Source organism: Manihot esculenta, chromosome 8, assembly GCF_001659605.2.
Source record: "Manihot esculenta cultivar AM560-2 chromosome 8, M.esculenta_v8, whole genome shotgun sequence".
NCBI lineage: Eukaryota > Viridiplantae > Streptophyta > Magnoliopsida > Malpighiales > Euphorbiaceae > Manihot > Manihot esculenta.
In genome coordinates, this window is record NC_035168.2 from 31,022,303 (window position 1) to 31,037,616 (window position 15,314).

Sequence of the window (15,314 nt, forward strand, 5' to 3'; positions counted from 1 at the left end):
TGCTATATGTTATGTACCCCATTGGAGTATTTGTTGAGGACTCCAATGAGGGGTTTATGTTATGTTTATGCATGCACAGGCTAGGCTGGGTAAAGAATGTTTGAATGAAAGAAAAGTTTTAATTTTTATGTATGTTTTGGATCATGTATGGGATTAAACAGGTTTACAGGATGTATGTTTGGCTTGCTACGGGTTCTGGCGGCCTTAAGCCGACCCGAATCCTAGCGCCGGTAGCGGACCGATTTCCGGGTCGTTACAGTCATCTGCACCATACTGTCCCCAGGTGAACTCGGCTTGGGTGTTTGGACACTTGGGGCTACTGGTTCTACTGGTGGTGGAGGAGGTGTAACATGCCCCGGGTTAGGGATTACTGACCCTGGGTAACCAAAGACGGGTGGGAACATGGGATACTGTAGATATGACGGGTAAAAGGAAGGATAGGGCATAAAGGTGGGATATGGGTTATGCCTAGGAAACTCTGATGTACCTCTCATCGGGTACTCTGCCCCCCACGGGTAGGGTGGATACTGAGGTGGAACAAACCTCGAGGCCTGAGTGCCTCCTTGGGACTCACCCATATCTCCTCCCAACCTACTCCTGCCAAAGCTATCATCTCTACTCTGCTCATCCTCCTCTATTCCTCTCATACACCCTGACATACCACTCTGAACGACTCCCCTTCTACTCTCATCAACAGACCTTCTAGGGTCCCTTGATGTACCTTCTCTGCTTATACTATCTGATGTTGCCCTTTGCAGAACGGAGAGATGAGCATCCATGTCCTCATCCTCCGGCGGAGCTCCTGTCAATCTAACAGATCGACGAGTTCCTCTCATCCTGCCTCTGAAAAGCACAACATCACACAAAGATAGCAATAAATGATCCATGTGAGAATACATGAATCCACAACACATATAAAGAACATATCATTAAACATGCAACTCATCATGGCATTACACATCAGCATGCAAGACAGGACTCCACATCCTATCCTAGTGGACATGAGTTTAACTTATTATGCTTTCCTTCCTATACAAAACACCACCTCTTTCCGATGTGGGATATCTCAACACACCGTACTCTTGAGGCCCTATGCTCTGATACCAATCTGTAACGACCCGGAAACCGGTACCCCTCAGTAACGGTCCGAACCATCACTGGCACTAGGATCCAGATCGACTTAAGGCCGCCGGGAACCGTAGCAAGCCGACTATACTCTCTGTGTACCTGAAAAATCCCAGACATGATACAAATAGACTCAACAATCCTGTAAAACTCTGTAGGCTTAACTGCTGCTACTCAGATATGTCAATCTGAAATGGCCCTCAGGGCCTATACCAGGGACTACTATCTGCTGTGGATCAAGGGATTGAAACCCTTTTACTCTGTAACATAATCCACTGGTATCACATCAAAGCCATACATTAAGCCTAACTCACACATTTCTCATCAAGAAACGTAAAACAGGATTCATGTACAGGGAATTAAGCAAACATCACACAATAGCAAAAACACTAGGGAAAGCACAAGTCTATCCGTATATGACAGTACAAATCTATACATTACATGACCGTTAATCTTTTAAGTACAAATTACATCATGTCCACTACACTATTACAGCATACATTCACGCACAACTTTCCTCTGTACTCTTGCTGACTTTGATTTCCCATAGCTATCTCAGGACCTGCAAAACTGGGGTTAAGGGAGTGGGATGAGCTCTAGAGCCCAGTGAGGAGGAACAGTAAAACAGTTCATTCATTACATGCTTTCATGAAATGCATCACATCACAAACATATCATCTCAAGGATGAACTTGTCACCAATAGCCCTCCACTACATGTGATAATCTGACCAACTGTGCCAGGGAGACAATGTCATCACCTGGTCTACTCTTAGCTCTGCTCTGATATCATAACATGACCAACTGTGCCAGGGAGACGAGGTCATCACCTGGTCTACTCTTATCTCTGCTCTGACAGCCCAGCTGTCTCACTCATAGTACCAGGAGCGACCTGGCCTATCCAGGAGCGACCTGGTATGGCTATCTCATGCCATAACTCTGTATCTGCTCTCTGTCAAGGGCTAAGGATCATCCAACATTCATCCACAGGAATAACATCTTATGCAAATGCATCATATTCGTGAATTCTAATGCAACACAACCTAATACATAACATGGCAGTTTATGATGCATGGATCATGCTAGAATCGTGTCATTTCTCAAGATAACATATTTTGTTTAGTTCCACTCACCTGTAGCCACTGCTTGGCTAACTCTGGGCTACCTCTAACTCTGAAACAGCTACGACGACTGCTAAACACCTCGGTTCCTCGGGTCCAATCCTACAATGGAGGACGCAAATGAGGCACCAAACATCCTCTATACAACTGAGAAACAACTCCCCAAAACCCCTCTAGACTACCTCAAAATATGCATGCAAAACAAGCAAAGGAAGGCTGGACAGGGCACCTTCGGCGGCACCTTCGGCGGCCGAATGTCTCCTCCAGAGACGAAAGTCAGGCATGTTCGGCGGCCTAACTTGGACTTTCGGCGGCCGAACCTGAGTTCATCCAGAACTCAGTTTCGTGCACAAGGACGCCTGCCAGTCCCTCCATCACCTGCTCAGCCCTCAATACAAGCAGTTAACCCCTCTAAAACATGCATAAACACTTTAACAAGCATAAAGGAGCATCAAACAACTTAAACGCCAACAAAACAATACACATAACATGCTTACACCATTAACACATCAAAACTACCCCTAACACCTATATAAACAACTCTACCCTTAACCTCCTTACAAACTGTTCATAAACCATGAAAACAAGTTAAAAGCTTCCCTTACCTCTTGAAACCAGATGCTGAGACAACCTAAACACTGAACTATGGCCACCACGACTTCACCTTCACCACACCTCCAACACTCTTCTTTTCTCTCAAAACCTTTCAAACCACTTACAAACGAGCAACCCTCTGCCTGAGCTGATTAAAAGCTTGCAGATGAGTCAAGGGAGACGTGGCCTACCCTCTGGTCATGATCTGGAGGTGAACACCTGGCCAAACCACGGACTGAGGAGTGTGCACAACTAACCGACCACCTCAGCTTCGGCTGCCGAAACTGCATGCAAAACCATGCAACTTTCGGGGGCCGAACATAACCTTCGGAGGCCGAACATTGGGCACTTTCGGCGGCCGAACTTAACCTTCGGGGGCCGAACATGACAAAACCTCCTTTGGCCAATTCTCCATGAAACTCAACTCGTTTTCTACGCTAAACCTTAGAAAGTCTTAAAAACAGTTAGCAACTCTTTCTAATACCGTACTAGAAGTCTCTGATATCCCCGAATTCCACCGGACGGTAGGAATTCCGATGTCTGACTTAGCTCTGACTTAGCCGGGTATTACATTTTCACCTTCACCCTGTTACCAGAATCCGGCAAACCCTAACCCAGGGAGTGCTGCACTACCTCCTCCTCCCCGAACAGAACAGTAATTCATGAAATCCAACCAACCAAACCTAACCAATCAGCAAGGAGCAAGGTAAAAATAACAGATTACTTGAAGTTGGATGCTCTTAAGTATAAAGAGGGTGATGACCCATTTGAGTAAATTAAAGCAGTGAAAATGATAGCTGATGAGTTAGGGGTCAGCGACAGTAGAACCATTCAGATGGCGGGGTTCACTCTGAAGTGCAAGAAGGCAAAAGAGTAGTTCAAGAATTATGTGGACCTGAAGCTGGATGGCTTATCCTAAGAGCAGTTTGCAAATGAGTTTGCAGGATGCACTTTTCCAGACAATTTGAGGGAGTTGAAGGTGATAGAGTTTGAACAATTAAGGCAGACTGAAGAAATGAGTGTTGATGAGTACACAAATAAGTTTTTAGAGTTGCTTTAGTATGTGAGTCAGGCTTATGACATTGACCAGAAGAAGGCTAGGAGGTATACCATGAGACTCCACTCTAGGTATTCCTCCTTGATCTTAGCAGCAAAGAGGGAGAGTTTTCACACTATAGTGGATGCAGCTAGAAAGATGGAGGCTAGTGCCATCATACAGGGAATAGTGAAGCAGTAGGTGGCACAGTCATCGAGTTTCAAAACCTCGAGTACAAGAAGGTTTGATCTCTCTTCTCTGAGTGTAGCTACCACGGAAAGTAAAAAGTGGAGTAGATCCACTAAGAAGACTAAGAAGGACAAGTTCTGGAACAAGTTGAAGTATAGTATGATAATGGGTAGTGGTTCAAGCTCTAGTTCGAATAGCTCTAGATGTGTGAGGTGTGGTAAGCTGCACAAAGGGCTTTGTCGGTTTTGGACTACAACTTGTTACAGATGTGGACAAGAGGGACATATGGCACGTGAGTGTCCAATGTAGCTAGAATGACACAGTCCCAACAGACAGCTTCTGGTAGTGTGGTTCAGCCAGCAGCTTTAGCCACATCACACAGCAGAGGGCAAGGTAGAGGGAGAGGGACATCCTCTTCTTCAGCAAGTTCCTAAGGGGAAGGTCCTTCAGCCCCAGCATGGATCTTCACCATGACATAGCAGGAAGCCAATACATTAAACACAGTGGTGTCAGGTAAACTCACTATTGGGTGTTTTGATGTGTATGCTCTTATGGACCCTAGTGCCTCTCATTCTTTTGTTTCTCCGAGAGCCGTATACAGTTTGGCTTTGAAAGTTTCTATGCTAAAGTGTCCTCTTTGGGTCAGTGGGCCCAAGTGTGATCCATCTATGGCAGAGTTAGTCTGTTAGTTTAGCCCAATTATAGTTGAGGATAGGTGCCTTCTAGCCGACCTTGTGGTTCTAGATTTGACTGATTTTGACATCATTCTAGGGATGGATTGACTCTTTACTCATGGTGCTACCTTGGACTGCAAAGACAAGGTAGTTAGGTTCAGAGAACAAGATGGATCGGAGGTCGTCTTTCAAGGAGACAAGTCAGGTATGCCTAGAGGTTTGATATTTGCCCTGCAGGCTCATAGGTTGCTTAAGAGGGATTGTCAAGGGTTTCTTGCTCATGTTAGAAAGTTTAATGTTCAGGTTAGGGAACTAGCTTTAGTGCTCGTAGTTAGAGAGTTTCTCGATGTTTTTTCCAAATGAGCTATCAGGTTTACCACCTGCTAGGAAAATAGAGTTTGAAATTAAAGTGATGCTAGGAACCATACCCATCTCTATTCCTCCCTACAGGATGGCACCTGCCGAGTTGAAAGAGCTAAAGGAACAGTTGCAAGAATTGGTAGATAAGGGTTTCATCCGACCTAGTACCTCACCTTGGAATGCTCCAGTATTGTTTGTAAAAAAGAAGGATGGATCTCTAAGACTTTGTATTGACTACAGGCAGTTGAAAAAAGTCACTACCAAGAATAAGTATCTGTTACCTAGGATTGATGATATGTTTGACCAGCTAGCAGGAGCCGGTTGTTTCTCCAAGATAGATTTGAGATCCGGATACCATCAATTGAAAATCAAAGAAGAAGATGTGCCTAAGACAGCTTTTAGGACCAAATATGGGCATTATGAGTTTCTAGTAATGCCGTTCTGGTTGACTAATGCCCTTGCAGTATTCTTGGATCTCATGAACAGAGTTTTCAGACAGTTTCTGGATCACTTTGTTATTGTTTTCATTGATGATACCCTGGTGTATTCTAAAAATGCAGAGGAGCATGCCTATCATCTTAGGAGAGTGTTGCAGACCTTGAGAGAACATGGTTTGTATGCCAAGTTATCTAAATGTGAGTTCTGGTTGAGGAATATCTCTTTCTTGGGGCATGTAGTGTTAGAAAAAGGAATCGAAGTGGACCCTAAGAAAGTAAAAGCGGTAGCTAACTGGTCTAAACCCACTACAGTGATAGAAATCAAAAGCTTTTTGAGTTTTGCAAGTTACTACAGGAGATTCATTCAGGATTTTTCTAAAATAGCTGCTCCTATGACCAGGTTGACCCAGAAGAATTAGAAATTTGTCTGGTCAGATCAGTATGAGGAAAGTTTCCAAAAGTTAAAGAGAAGATTGACGTCAGCACTAGTGTTAGCTTTGCCTATAAGTAATAAGGATTTCACAGCGTTTTTTTATGCATCCCGAGTGGGACTAGGCTATGTGTTGATGCAGAATGAAAGGGTAATTACTTATGCTTCTAGACAGTTGAAGAAGCAAGAGTTAAATTATCCTACACACGATCTAGAGATAGCAGTTGTGATTTTTTCACTTAAGATGTGGAGGCATTACCTGTATGGGGTGAAATGTGAGATCTTCATAGATCATAAGAGTTTGTAATATATCTTAAGTCAGAGAGATTTAAACTTGAGGCAGAGGAGATGGCTAGAACTGCTTAGTGATTATGATAACAAAATCCAGTATCATCCGGGTAAAGCAAATATGGTGGCAGATGCTTTTAGTCGGAAATCACTTGGCAGTTTATCCCACATCTCAGTGGAAAGAAGACCAGTGGTGAAAGAATTTTACAGACTTGTTAACGAAGGCTTGCAGCTAGAGTTGTCTAATACAGATGCGTTAGTAGCACAGATGAAAGTGAAACCCGTGTTTCTGGAATAAGTGGCACAAAAATAGCACGAGGATCGCGAGTTGGTAAAAATAGCAGGAGGTGTTCATAAAGGTAAAAATGGTGATTTTAGGTTTGACAACAAAGAGATTCTCCGTTACGGGAATAGATTGTGTATACTAGATGACATAGGCTTTAAAGGAGACATTATGAGAGAGGCTCATAATGCCAGGTACAATGTTCACCCTGGAGCCACCAAGTTGTATCAAGATTTGAAGAAAGTGTATTTGTGGCCATCTATGAAGATGGAAGTGGCTTAGTTTGTGTCCGCTTGTAAGGTGTGTCAAAAGGTAAAGTTATAACATCAGAAGCCAGCTAGAATGATCAACCCCCTACCGAATTTAGAGTGGAAATGGGAACACATGGCAATGAATTTTGTAGTGGGGTTACCAGCAATGTTCAACAGACATGACTCTATATGGGTAATAATGGACAGATTGACCAAATCTGCTCACTTTATTCCTGTCAGGAATGGTTACTCTGTGGACAAGTTGGCATAGATCTATGTGGAAGAAATCATCAGGCTGCATGGGGCTCCCGTTTCTATAGTATTAGATAGGGGACTCCAGTTTACCTCCAGGTTTTGGCGCAGTCTGCAAAATGCTATGGGCACGAAGCTAGACTTTAGCATTGCTTTCCACCCACAAACTGATGGACAGTCGAAAAAGACCATCCAAACTATAAAGGACATGTTAAGGATGTGTGTGCTAGACTTTGGTGGTTCTTGGAGGCAACATCTACCATTGGTGGAGTTTACCTACAATAATAGTTGCCATGTTAGCATTGGGATGGCTCATTAGAAGCTTTATATGAGAGGAAGTGCAGGTCACCTGTCTGCTGGGAAGAAGTAGGGGAAAGGGATTTAGCAGGGCCAGAGTTAGTAGAGATCACCAGCAGGGTAGTGCCTATCATCAGAGAGAGAGTTAGAACAACTTTGAGTAGGCAGAAGAGCTATGTAGACATCTGTAGAAAGCAAGTTATCTTTCAGGAGGGAGATATGATATTGCTTAAGGTGTCTCCTATGAAGGGGGTGATTCATTTTGGAAAGAAAGATAAACTAGCTCCAAGTTACATCGGACCCTTCGAAATCTTACAAAAGATTGGGAATGTATCTTACAAGTTAGATTTACCTGCTTCCATAGAGAGGATCCATCCGATTTTTCATGTTTCTATGCTACGAAAATTCGTATCAAATCCGAGCAACGTTCTTAGTGAACCTGATATGGAGATCCTAGGAGATCTCACCTATGTTGAGCAGCTAGTACGGATCGTAGACACGCAAATCAGAAAGCTGAGGAATAAGGAAACTGCGATGATGAAAGTTTTATGGAATCGCCATAATATAAAAGAGTGCACCTGGGAGACCCGAGAGTGGATGCTTAAACAGTACCCCCGTCTCTTTTAAAGTAAGTTGTTAAATGATTTTATGTGTCTTCTTGATGTGCATGTTTTGCTTTCTTTCTTACTTTGTTGAACATTTGAGGAAGAATATTCTTAAGGGGAGAAGAATGTAATACCCGGCTAAACTCCAGTGTCAAAATTCCCACTTTTCGATGGAATCTTCATCGGAATCCGGAATCTCAAAACTGAAATCTTTAGAAGGGTAAAATAGAATTTTTATAAAATGAATTTGAAGCATTTTTAAACGTGTTAAAAATAAAAAGAGTTTTGGAGGAATCTTAAGATTTGACCGTCGAACTTCAAGTTCGGCCGCTGAACCTTCAAGTTCGGCCGCCGAATGTGGTTTCTCCAGCCGCTGAAGGTGATTTCTCCAACCACCGATCAAAGGCCTTCAGCTTGAAAATGTGAGAATTATTTCTCCATTTTCAGGCAAAGGTGAGTCCATGCACCCTGCTTGAAGTTTTTGCTGAAATTTCTTCAAATCTCTCAAAGAATTTACGAATTTCTACTTTTGCTTTGAAGATTGAGTTGTGTTTCAAAGTTCTAGCCTTTGGGACCCTCGGAGCTCATATCTCCATCTCCTAAACCCTTCCTTTGCTTGCTGTCACCTTCGTGTTTTTCAAGAGGTAAGTTTAATCCTTGCTTTTCTTCTATTTTATGAAAGTTTTAGCAAGCTTTATAGGTGTTTAAGGGGATTGTTGATGCATGCAAGTTAGTTATTTTTAAGTTGAAAGGTTTGAGCTAGTTTTGATGATGGATTATTTTCTCTTAGGATTTTGTTGATGCATGTTGAGATTAGAACTGTTTTTAGAGGTCCCTTATGTAACGATCCGGAAACCGGACCGCTACCGGCGCTAGGATTCAGATCGACTTAAGGTCGCCGGAACCCGTAGCAAGCCTAACATACATCCTGTACATCTGATAAAATCCCATACATGATCATACATTTTCATAAAAACTTTAAACTTCTAATATACCAAGCTTGACCTGTGCATGCATCATAACTGTAAACATAAAAACCTCATAATGGAGCCCTCATCAAATGCTCTAGTTGGGTCAACATCTCATACATCAAGCTTGGTTCAACATAATTTATCATTAAAACATTTACATAAAGATCATGTACAAAAGGGATTAGCCATACATTAGGGCCAAGCACAATACTAATCCTCATTACATTGCTGAACAATATCTTATATTACGTTACATGTCTACTACTAATCTATTACATAGACTATACCATAACCTTGTTGACTTTTTCATAGCTACCTGTGCTCCTGTAAACCTGAGGGTTAGGGGAAAGGGGTGAGCTACAAAAGTCCAGTGAGCAGAACAGTAAAAACAATTTAATAAACATATGCTTTCATGGAATGCATCACAACACAAACAATTCACATTACGGATGGACTGACCCAAAAATCCCTCTACTCTGTGCCCGACCCTCGGTGGAGCTCCTCAGGACTTCTATTACATAACATAAGTTGTGTGCCAGGGGCGTAATGCAGGCTACACCTAGTCTTTCCTGTACTCTGTGCCAGGGGTGTAGAATGGCAGCCCTGGTCTTTCATTACATAATATAATATCTAGAGGGCTAATGGGTCGTCCTGTTGTCCATCCACATCAATAACCAATTATGCAATGCGGCATATTCGTGATGTAATACCCGGCTAGACTCCGGTATCGGAATTCCTACCGTCCGGTGGAACCTCGGATGTCGGAAACCTCTAGTAGGGTAGAAACATGTTTTCCTAAAATGTTTTAGTGTATTTTATGATATTAAATGAAAAGGAAATGAGTTTTTGCATGGAAAACAACCTTGGAGGAAAACCCAGGTTCGGCCGCCGAAGCTCAAGTTCGGCCGCCGAACATGCATGTGTTTTGGAGGCACGTTAGGCCCCCGAAAGCATAGGTGAGGGAAGTTCAGGTTCGGCCGCCGAAACCCAAGTTCGGCCGCCGAACATGGCATGCTTGCGGAAGCACTTTCGGCCCCCGAACGTGGCCTGGCCAGCCACCTATAAAAGGGACCCTTAGCCGAAATGGACGATCTTTCTTCCATTTTCGGCCACAGCTAGCTTCCAACCTCCCTCTTCCAAATCTAGTGTTTTTCCTCCAAATCCCCACCATTTTTCTTGAGTTTTAAGCTTGCATTGAAGGTTTTGAACTTTTGAAACAAGTTTTGGAGCTTTGAGAACTCAGGAGCTCATTTTCTTGGATCTCCAAGTTTAGGTCGTCTCTTTCTCGATCTTCAAGAGGTAAGAGCCGATCTTAAGCTCAATGTATGTTTTAAATAAGTTTTATGAATTTTTATGGGGTAGAAATGCATGTTTAAGTTAGTTGAGCTATGTTAGGTTTTATGCGATTTTTGAACAATGTGGCATGTTTGAGTATGTTTGAAGTGTTGTAGTTGGGGTATTTGTTTGTTTGAGGCCCCTAGGAGCTTGTATGCATGTTTTGGTTGAGTTATATGCATGATTTGAAGTTTTGGGAGGCAAGAGGTTCATGTGAACCGAGGTTCATGTGAACCAAGTTTCTGCCATTCTGGGAGAAACCAGGTTCGGCAGCCGAAGGGACTTTCGACCGCCGAACCCCCTTGTGGAGGCAGCATTCGGCTGCCGAAGCTTGCCCCCGAAAGAGGACTTTCGGATCTGTCTGGGACTTTCGGCCGCCGAAGGTGCCGCCGAAAGTGCCTGACTTTCGGCTCTGGAGGGACTTTCGGCCGCCGAACCTGCCGCCGAAAGTGCCCTGTTCAGCAATTTCTTGCATGTTTTTATATAGTTGTTTTGTGGTGTTTTAGGGGGTTTTTGGGGAGTATGTTAGAGTTATGTTTATGTATGTTTGGTCCCTCATTGGAGTCCACCTGTGTAGGTTCGGACCCGAGGAACCGAGGACCCCAGCAGTGAGCCAGCTGCTACAGAGTTTGTCAGAGCTAGCCAGAGGTGAGTGGAATAAACCTTAAGTTTTAAAATAAATGAAATATGACTTTTGAGCATGATCCATGCATCATGAATGCCATGAGATATAGTAGGTTGCTGCATTAGTATTCACGAATATGTTGCATTGCATTTATGATGTTGATGTGGATTGGTTATTGAATGATCCTTTAGTCCTCATATGATATGATGATGTTATGGCATGATATGGTATGGAAGTCCAGGTTGTACCCATTCTACGTCCCTGGCACGATGTAAGAGGAAGTCCAGGTTGTACCCATTCTACGTCCCTGGCACAGTTGGACTGTATGATATGTTATGTTAAGAGAAAGACCGGTTGTACCCATTCTACGTCCCGGCACAGTTGGACTATGTGGAGGACTATAGGTGACAATACCATCCAAGATGTGATTTGTTATGATGTGTTGCATTCCATGAAAGCATGAAATTTTAATATATTGTTTTCTACTATTCTGCTCACTGGGCTTGTTAGCTCACCCCTCTCCCCTAACCCCAGATGTGCAGGTACAGGGTAGACCAGAAGGTTAGCCAGAGTTTTTGAAGTATGTTGATGTAATAGTTAGATTGTGGACATGACAATTGTATTATGATGTAATGTAAGAGATTACAGTATGTTATGTAATGAGGTATATTGAGGTTATAGATGTGCTTGACCCTATGAGTATTGTTATCCCTTTTGATACATGATCTATAGAAATGTTTTATAATGTTCATGTTAGCCAACTCATCTCTTGTTGTATCGCCCGTTGGGGCATTGATGAGATCCCACAGAGGGATCATGATTATGATCATGACTATGTACATGTATGTTCAGGTTGAGTTGGATGTTTAAAGGAAAAGTTTAAATTTTTATGCATGTTGTTGATCATGTATGGGATTATACAGGTTTACAGGTTTATGTCAGGCTTGCTACGGGTCCCGGCGGCCTTAAGCCGATCTGGATCCTAGCGCCGGTAGCGGTCCGATTTTCGGGTCGTTACACGTGAAATCTAATGCATCCAACCTATTTTATATACATGATGCATGAATATGCTTAAAACATTTGATTTCTTGAAATAAAAGATTAGTTTAGTTCTACTCACCTCTGGCTGACTCTGAACTAACTCTAAAGCAGCTATCTCACTGCTGATCACCTCGATTTCTCAGGTCCGATCCTACACAGGTGGACTCAAATGAGGAACCAAACATACTCTAATATGACTCTAAACAACTCCCCAAAAATCCTCTAAAACATCATGAAATATGCATGCAAAACAAGCAAAGGAAGGCTGGGCAGGGACTTTCGGCGGTAGGTTCGGCGGCCGAAGGTCCCTCCAGATCCGAAAGTTAGGCACTTTCAGGGATAGGTTCTGCGGCCGAAACTCCCTCTTGATTCGAAAGTCACTAACCTTCGGGGGCAGGTTCGGCGGCCGAAACTCCCCTCCAGAGCCGAAAGTCCAACTTTCGGGGGCGAGTTTAGGCGGCCTAAAGCTGCCTCCACAGGCAGGTTCGGCGGCCGAACATAGCTTCGGCAGCCGAACATGGCTTCGGCAGCCAAACCTGGATTCTCCAGAATGGCAGAACCCGATTCGCCTCTCTCATCTAGCCTCCCAAAACCCTCCAAACTCATACTCAACACTCAAAAGCATGCATAAACACATCATCAAGCATATAGGGGCATAAAACTAGCCTATACCCCAACAAACATCACATTTAACATCACATTTCTCATTAAACTAACATAAACCCTAACATTCTAGATCTACTCTAGTCATGCATTAAACACCCTTAAAACTCACTTAAAACCTAAAAGAAGAGGAGGATCTACACTTACCTCTTGAAGATCGAGAGGAGATGCGATCCCAAACTTGGAGATATGGAGGAACGAGCTCCGGGGGTCTCTAAGCTTCAAAACTTTGATCTTAGCTTAAAATCTTCAAAACAAAGGTAAAAACTCAACAAAAACTTGAAGGATTTGAAGGAAAACATAAAATTAACTAAAGGAGGGCAAAATCTCACCTATGCCGGAAAATAGAGAGAGAAAACTCACCCATTTTCGGACAAGGGGCCTTTTATAGGTGGCTGGCCAGACCACCTTCAGGGGCCAAAGGTGCTTCCGCAAACTCCCCATGTTCGGCGACCGAACCTGGGTTTTTCCTCCATGGCTTTTTCTTTCAAAACTCAATTTTCTTTCTTCATTAAAACTATAAAAACATGTAAAAACATTTTGTAAAAACATATTTTACCCTTCTAGAGGGTTCCGACATCCGAGAAATTCTGGATTCTAACGGAGATTCTGTCGGAAGGTAGGAATTCCGATGCCAGGGTCTAGCCGGGTATTACACCTTATACGTGTCAAATATGTATGGTAGTTTTTAGGCTATTGCATGTGTGTTTGCAAGCATTTTGGTGGCTGCATGTTTAGGGTAGAATCGGGTTTTGCATTGCTGGAGAACCCAAGTTCAACCGTCAAAGCAAGGTTCAGCTGCCGAACCTGCCTGTAGAGGCAGCCATTTGGCCACCTAACTTACCCTAGAAGGTTTTGACATATGGATCTGTGAGGGACTCTAGGTCGCCGAACCTGCCCCCGAAGGTTTTGACATTCGGATCTGTGAGGGAGTTTCGGCCGCCAAACCTGCCGTCGAAAGTCCCCTGCCTAGCCTTTTCTAACTCCTTTCCTACATGTGTTCTTGTTGTTCTTAGGGGTTTTCTTGGGGGTAGTTTAAGTATTATAAAAGTTATGTTTGGTCCCTCATTTAAGTCCATCTGTGTAGGATCGGATTTGAAAAACCATAGAGGCTTGCAGTGATATAATTGCTTCAGTACTAGGCTTGCGTCAGCCAGAGGTGAGTAGAATTGAACTAATCTATTATTTTAAAGAAATCAAACTTTTTAAGCATGCTCATGCATCACAAATGTCATGTATATGTAATTAAGTTGTTTTGCATTAGAATTCACGAATATGATGCATTGCATAAGTTATTATTGTTGTGGATGGATGTTGGATGACCCACTAGCTCTCGAGTATGTTATGATATGTTATGATGGATATGGAAAGATCAAGGCTGCCCATTCTATGCTCCTAGCACTATGTAAGGGAAAGACCAGGACTGTCCATTCTATACCCCTGGTATTATGGACATGTTACGTTATGTTTAAGAGAAAGTCTTGAGAAGCATCCATCATGGGCTTGACACTGTAATACCCGGCTAGATTCTGGCATCGAAATCCCGACTTTCCAGCGGAATCTCCGTTGGAATCCAGAAATCTCAGATGCCGGAGCCTTTTAGAAGGGTAAAATGTGTTTTCTAAAATGTTTTCACATGATTTTATGGGTTTAAAGGCAAAAGAAATTGAGTTTTGAAAAGAAAAGACCATGGAGGCAGAACCCAGGTTCGGCCGCCGAACCTTAAGTTCGGCCGCCGAACATGGGAGAGTTTAGGGGGCTCGTTAGGCTGCCGAAGGTGGTGGAGCTGTGGAGATAGCTTAGGCCGCCGAAGGTGGTTGACTGGCCACCTATAAAAGGTCCTCAGACCGAAAATGGGTGAGATTTCTCCCCATTCTCGAGCTAAGGTGAGTTCATGTCCTCCTTTGGTTGCTTTCATGTTCTTTCTTCAAATCTTTCAAGTTTTAACAAGTTTTAGCTTGGGTTTTGAAGTTGTGAGCTTAAGATCAAATTTTGGAGCTTGGAGACTCAAGGAGTTTGATTCCTCCCATCTCCAAGTTAGGGATCGCACCAACCCTCGATCTTCAAGAGGTAAGTGTAGATCCTTGCCTTCCTTTATGTTTTAATGAAGTTTTAAGAAGTTTTGATGCTTGTGTGTGGGTAGATGTGCATGTTAAGGTTTATGTGGGTTTTATGCTCAATGTATGTTTATGTGATGTTATATTGAGAGGTTTAAGCTAGTTTATGCCCTATATGCATGTGGGAGTGTGTATGCATGTTTGGGAGAGAGCATGTGAGGTTTTGGGTTGTTTTGGAAGGTTTGGAAGGCTGTTTGTGCATGAGGAGGCTGAGTTCTGCCGTTCTGGAAGAACTCAGGTTCGGCAGCCGAAGGGACTTTCGGCCGCCGAACCTGCCAGTGGAGGCAAGCTTTTGGCTGCCGAAACCTGCCCCCGAAAGTTGGACTTTCTGCTCTGGAGGGGAGTTTCGGTAGCCAAAGGTGCCGCCGAACATGCATGAGTTTCGTCTCTGGAAGGGACTTTCGGCCGCCGAAGGTGCCGCTGAAAGTGGCTGAGTTTCGACTCTAGAGGGACTTTCGGTCGCCGAACCTGCCGCCGAAAGTGCCCTATCTAGCCTTCCTTTGCATGATTTCTATGATTGTTTTATGATGTTTTAAGGGGTTTTTGGGGAGTTGTTTAGAGTCTTGCTAGAGTGTGTTTGGTCCCTCATTTGAGTCCACCTATGTAGGATCGGACCCGAGGA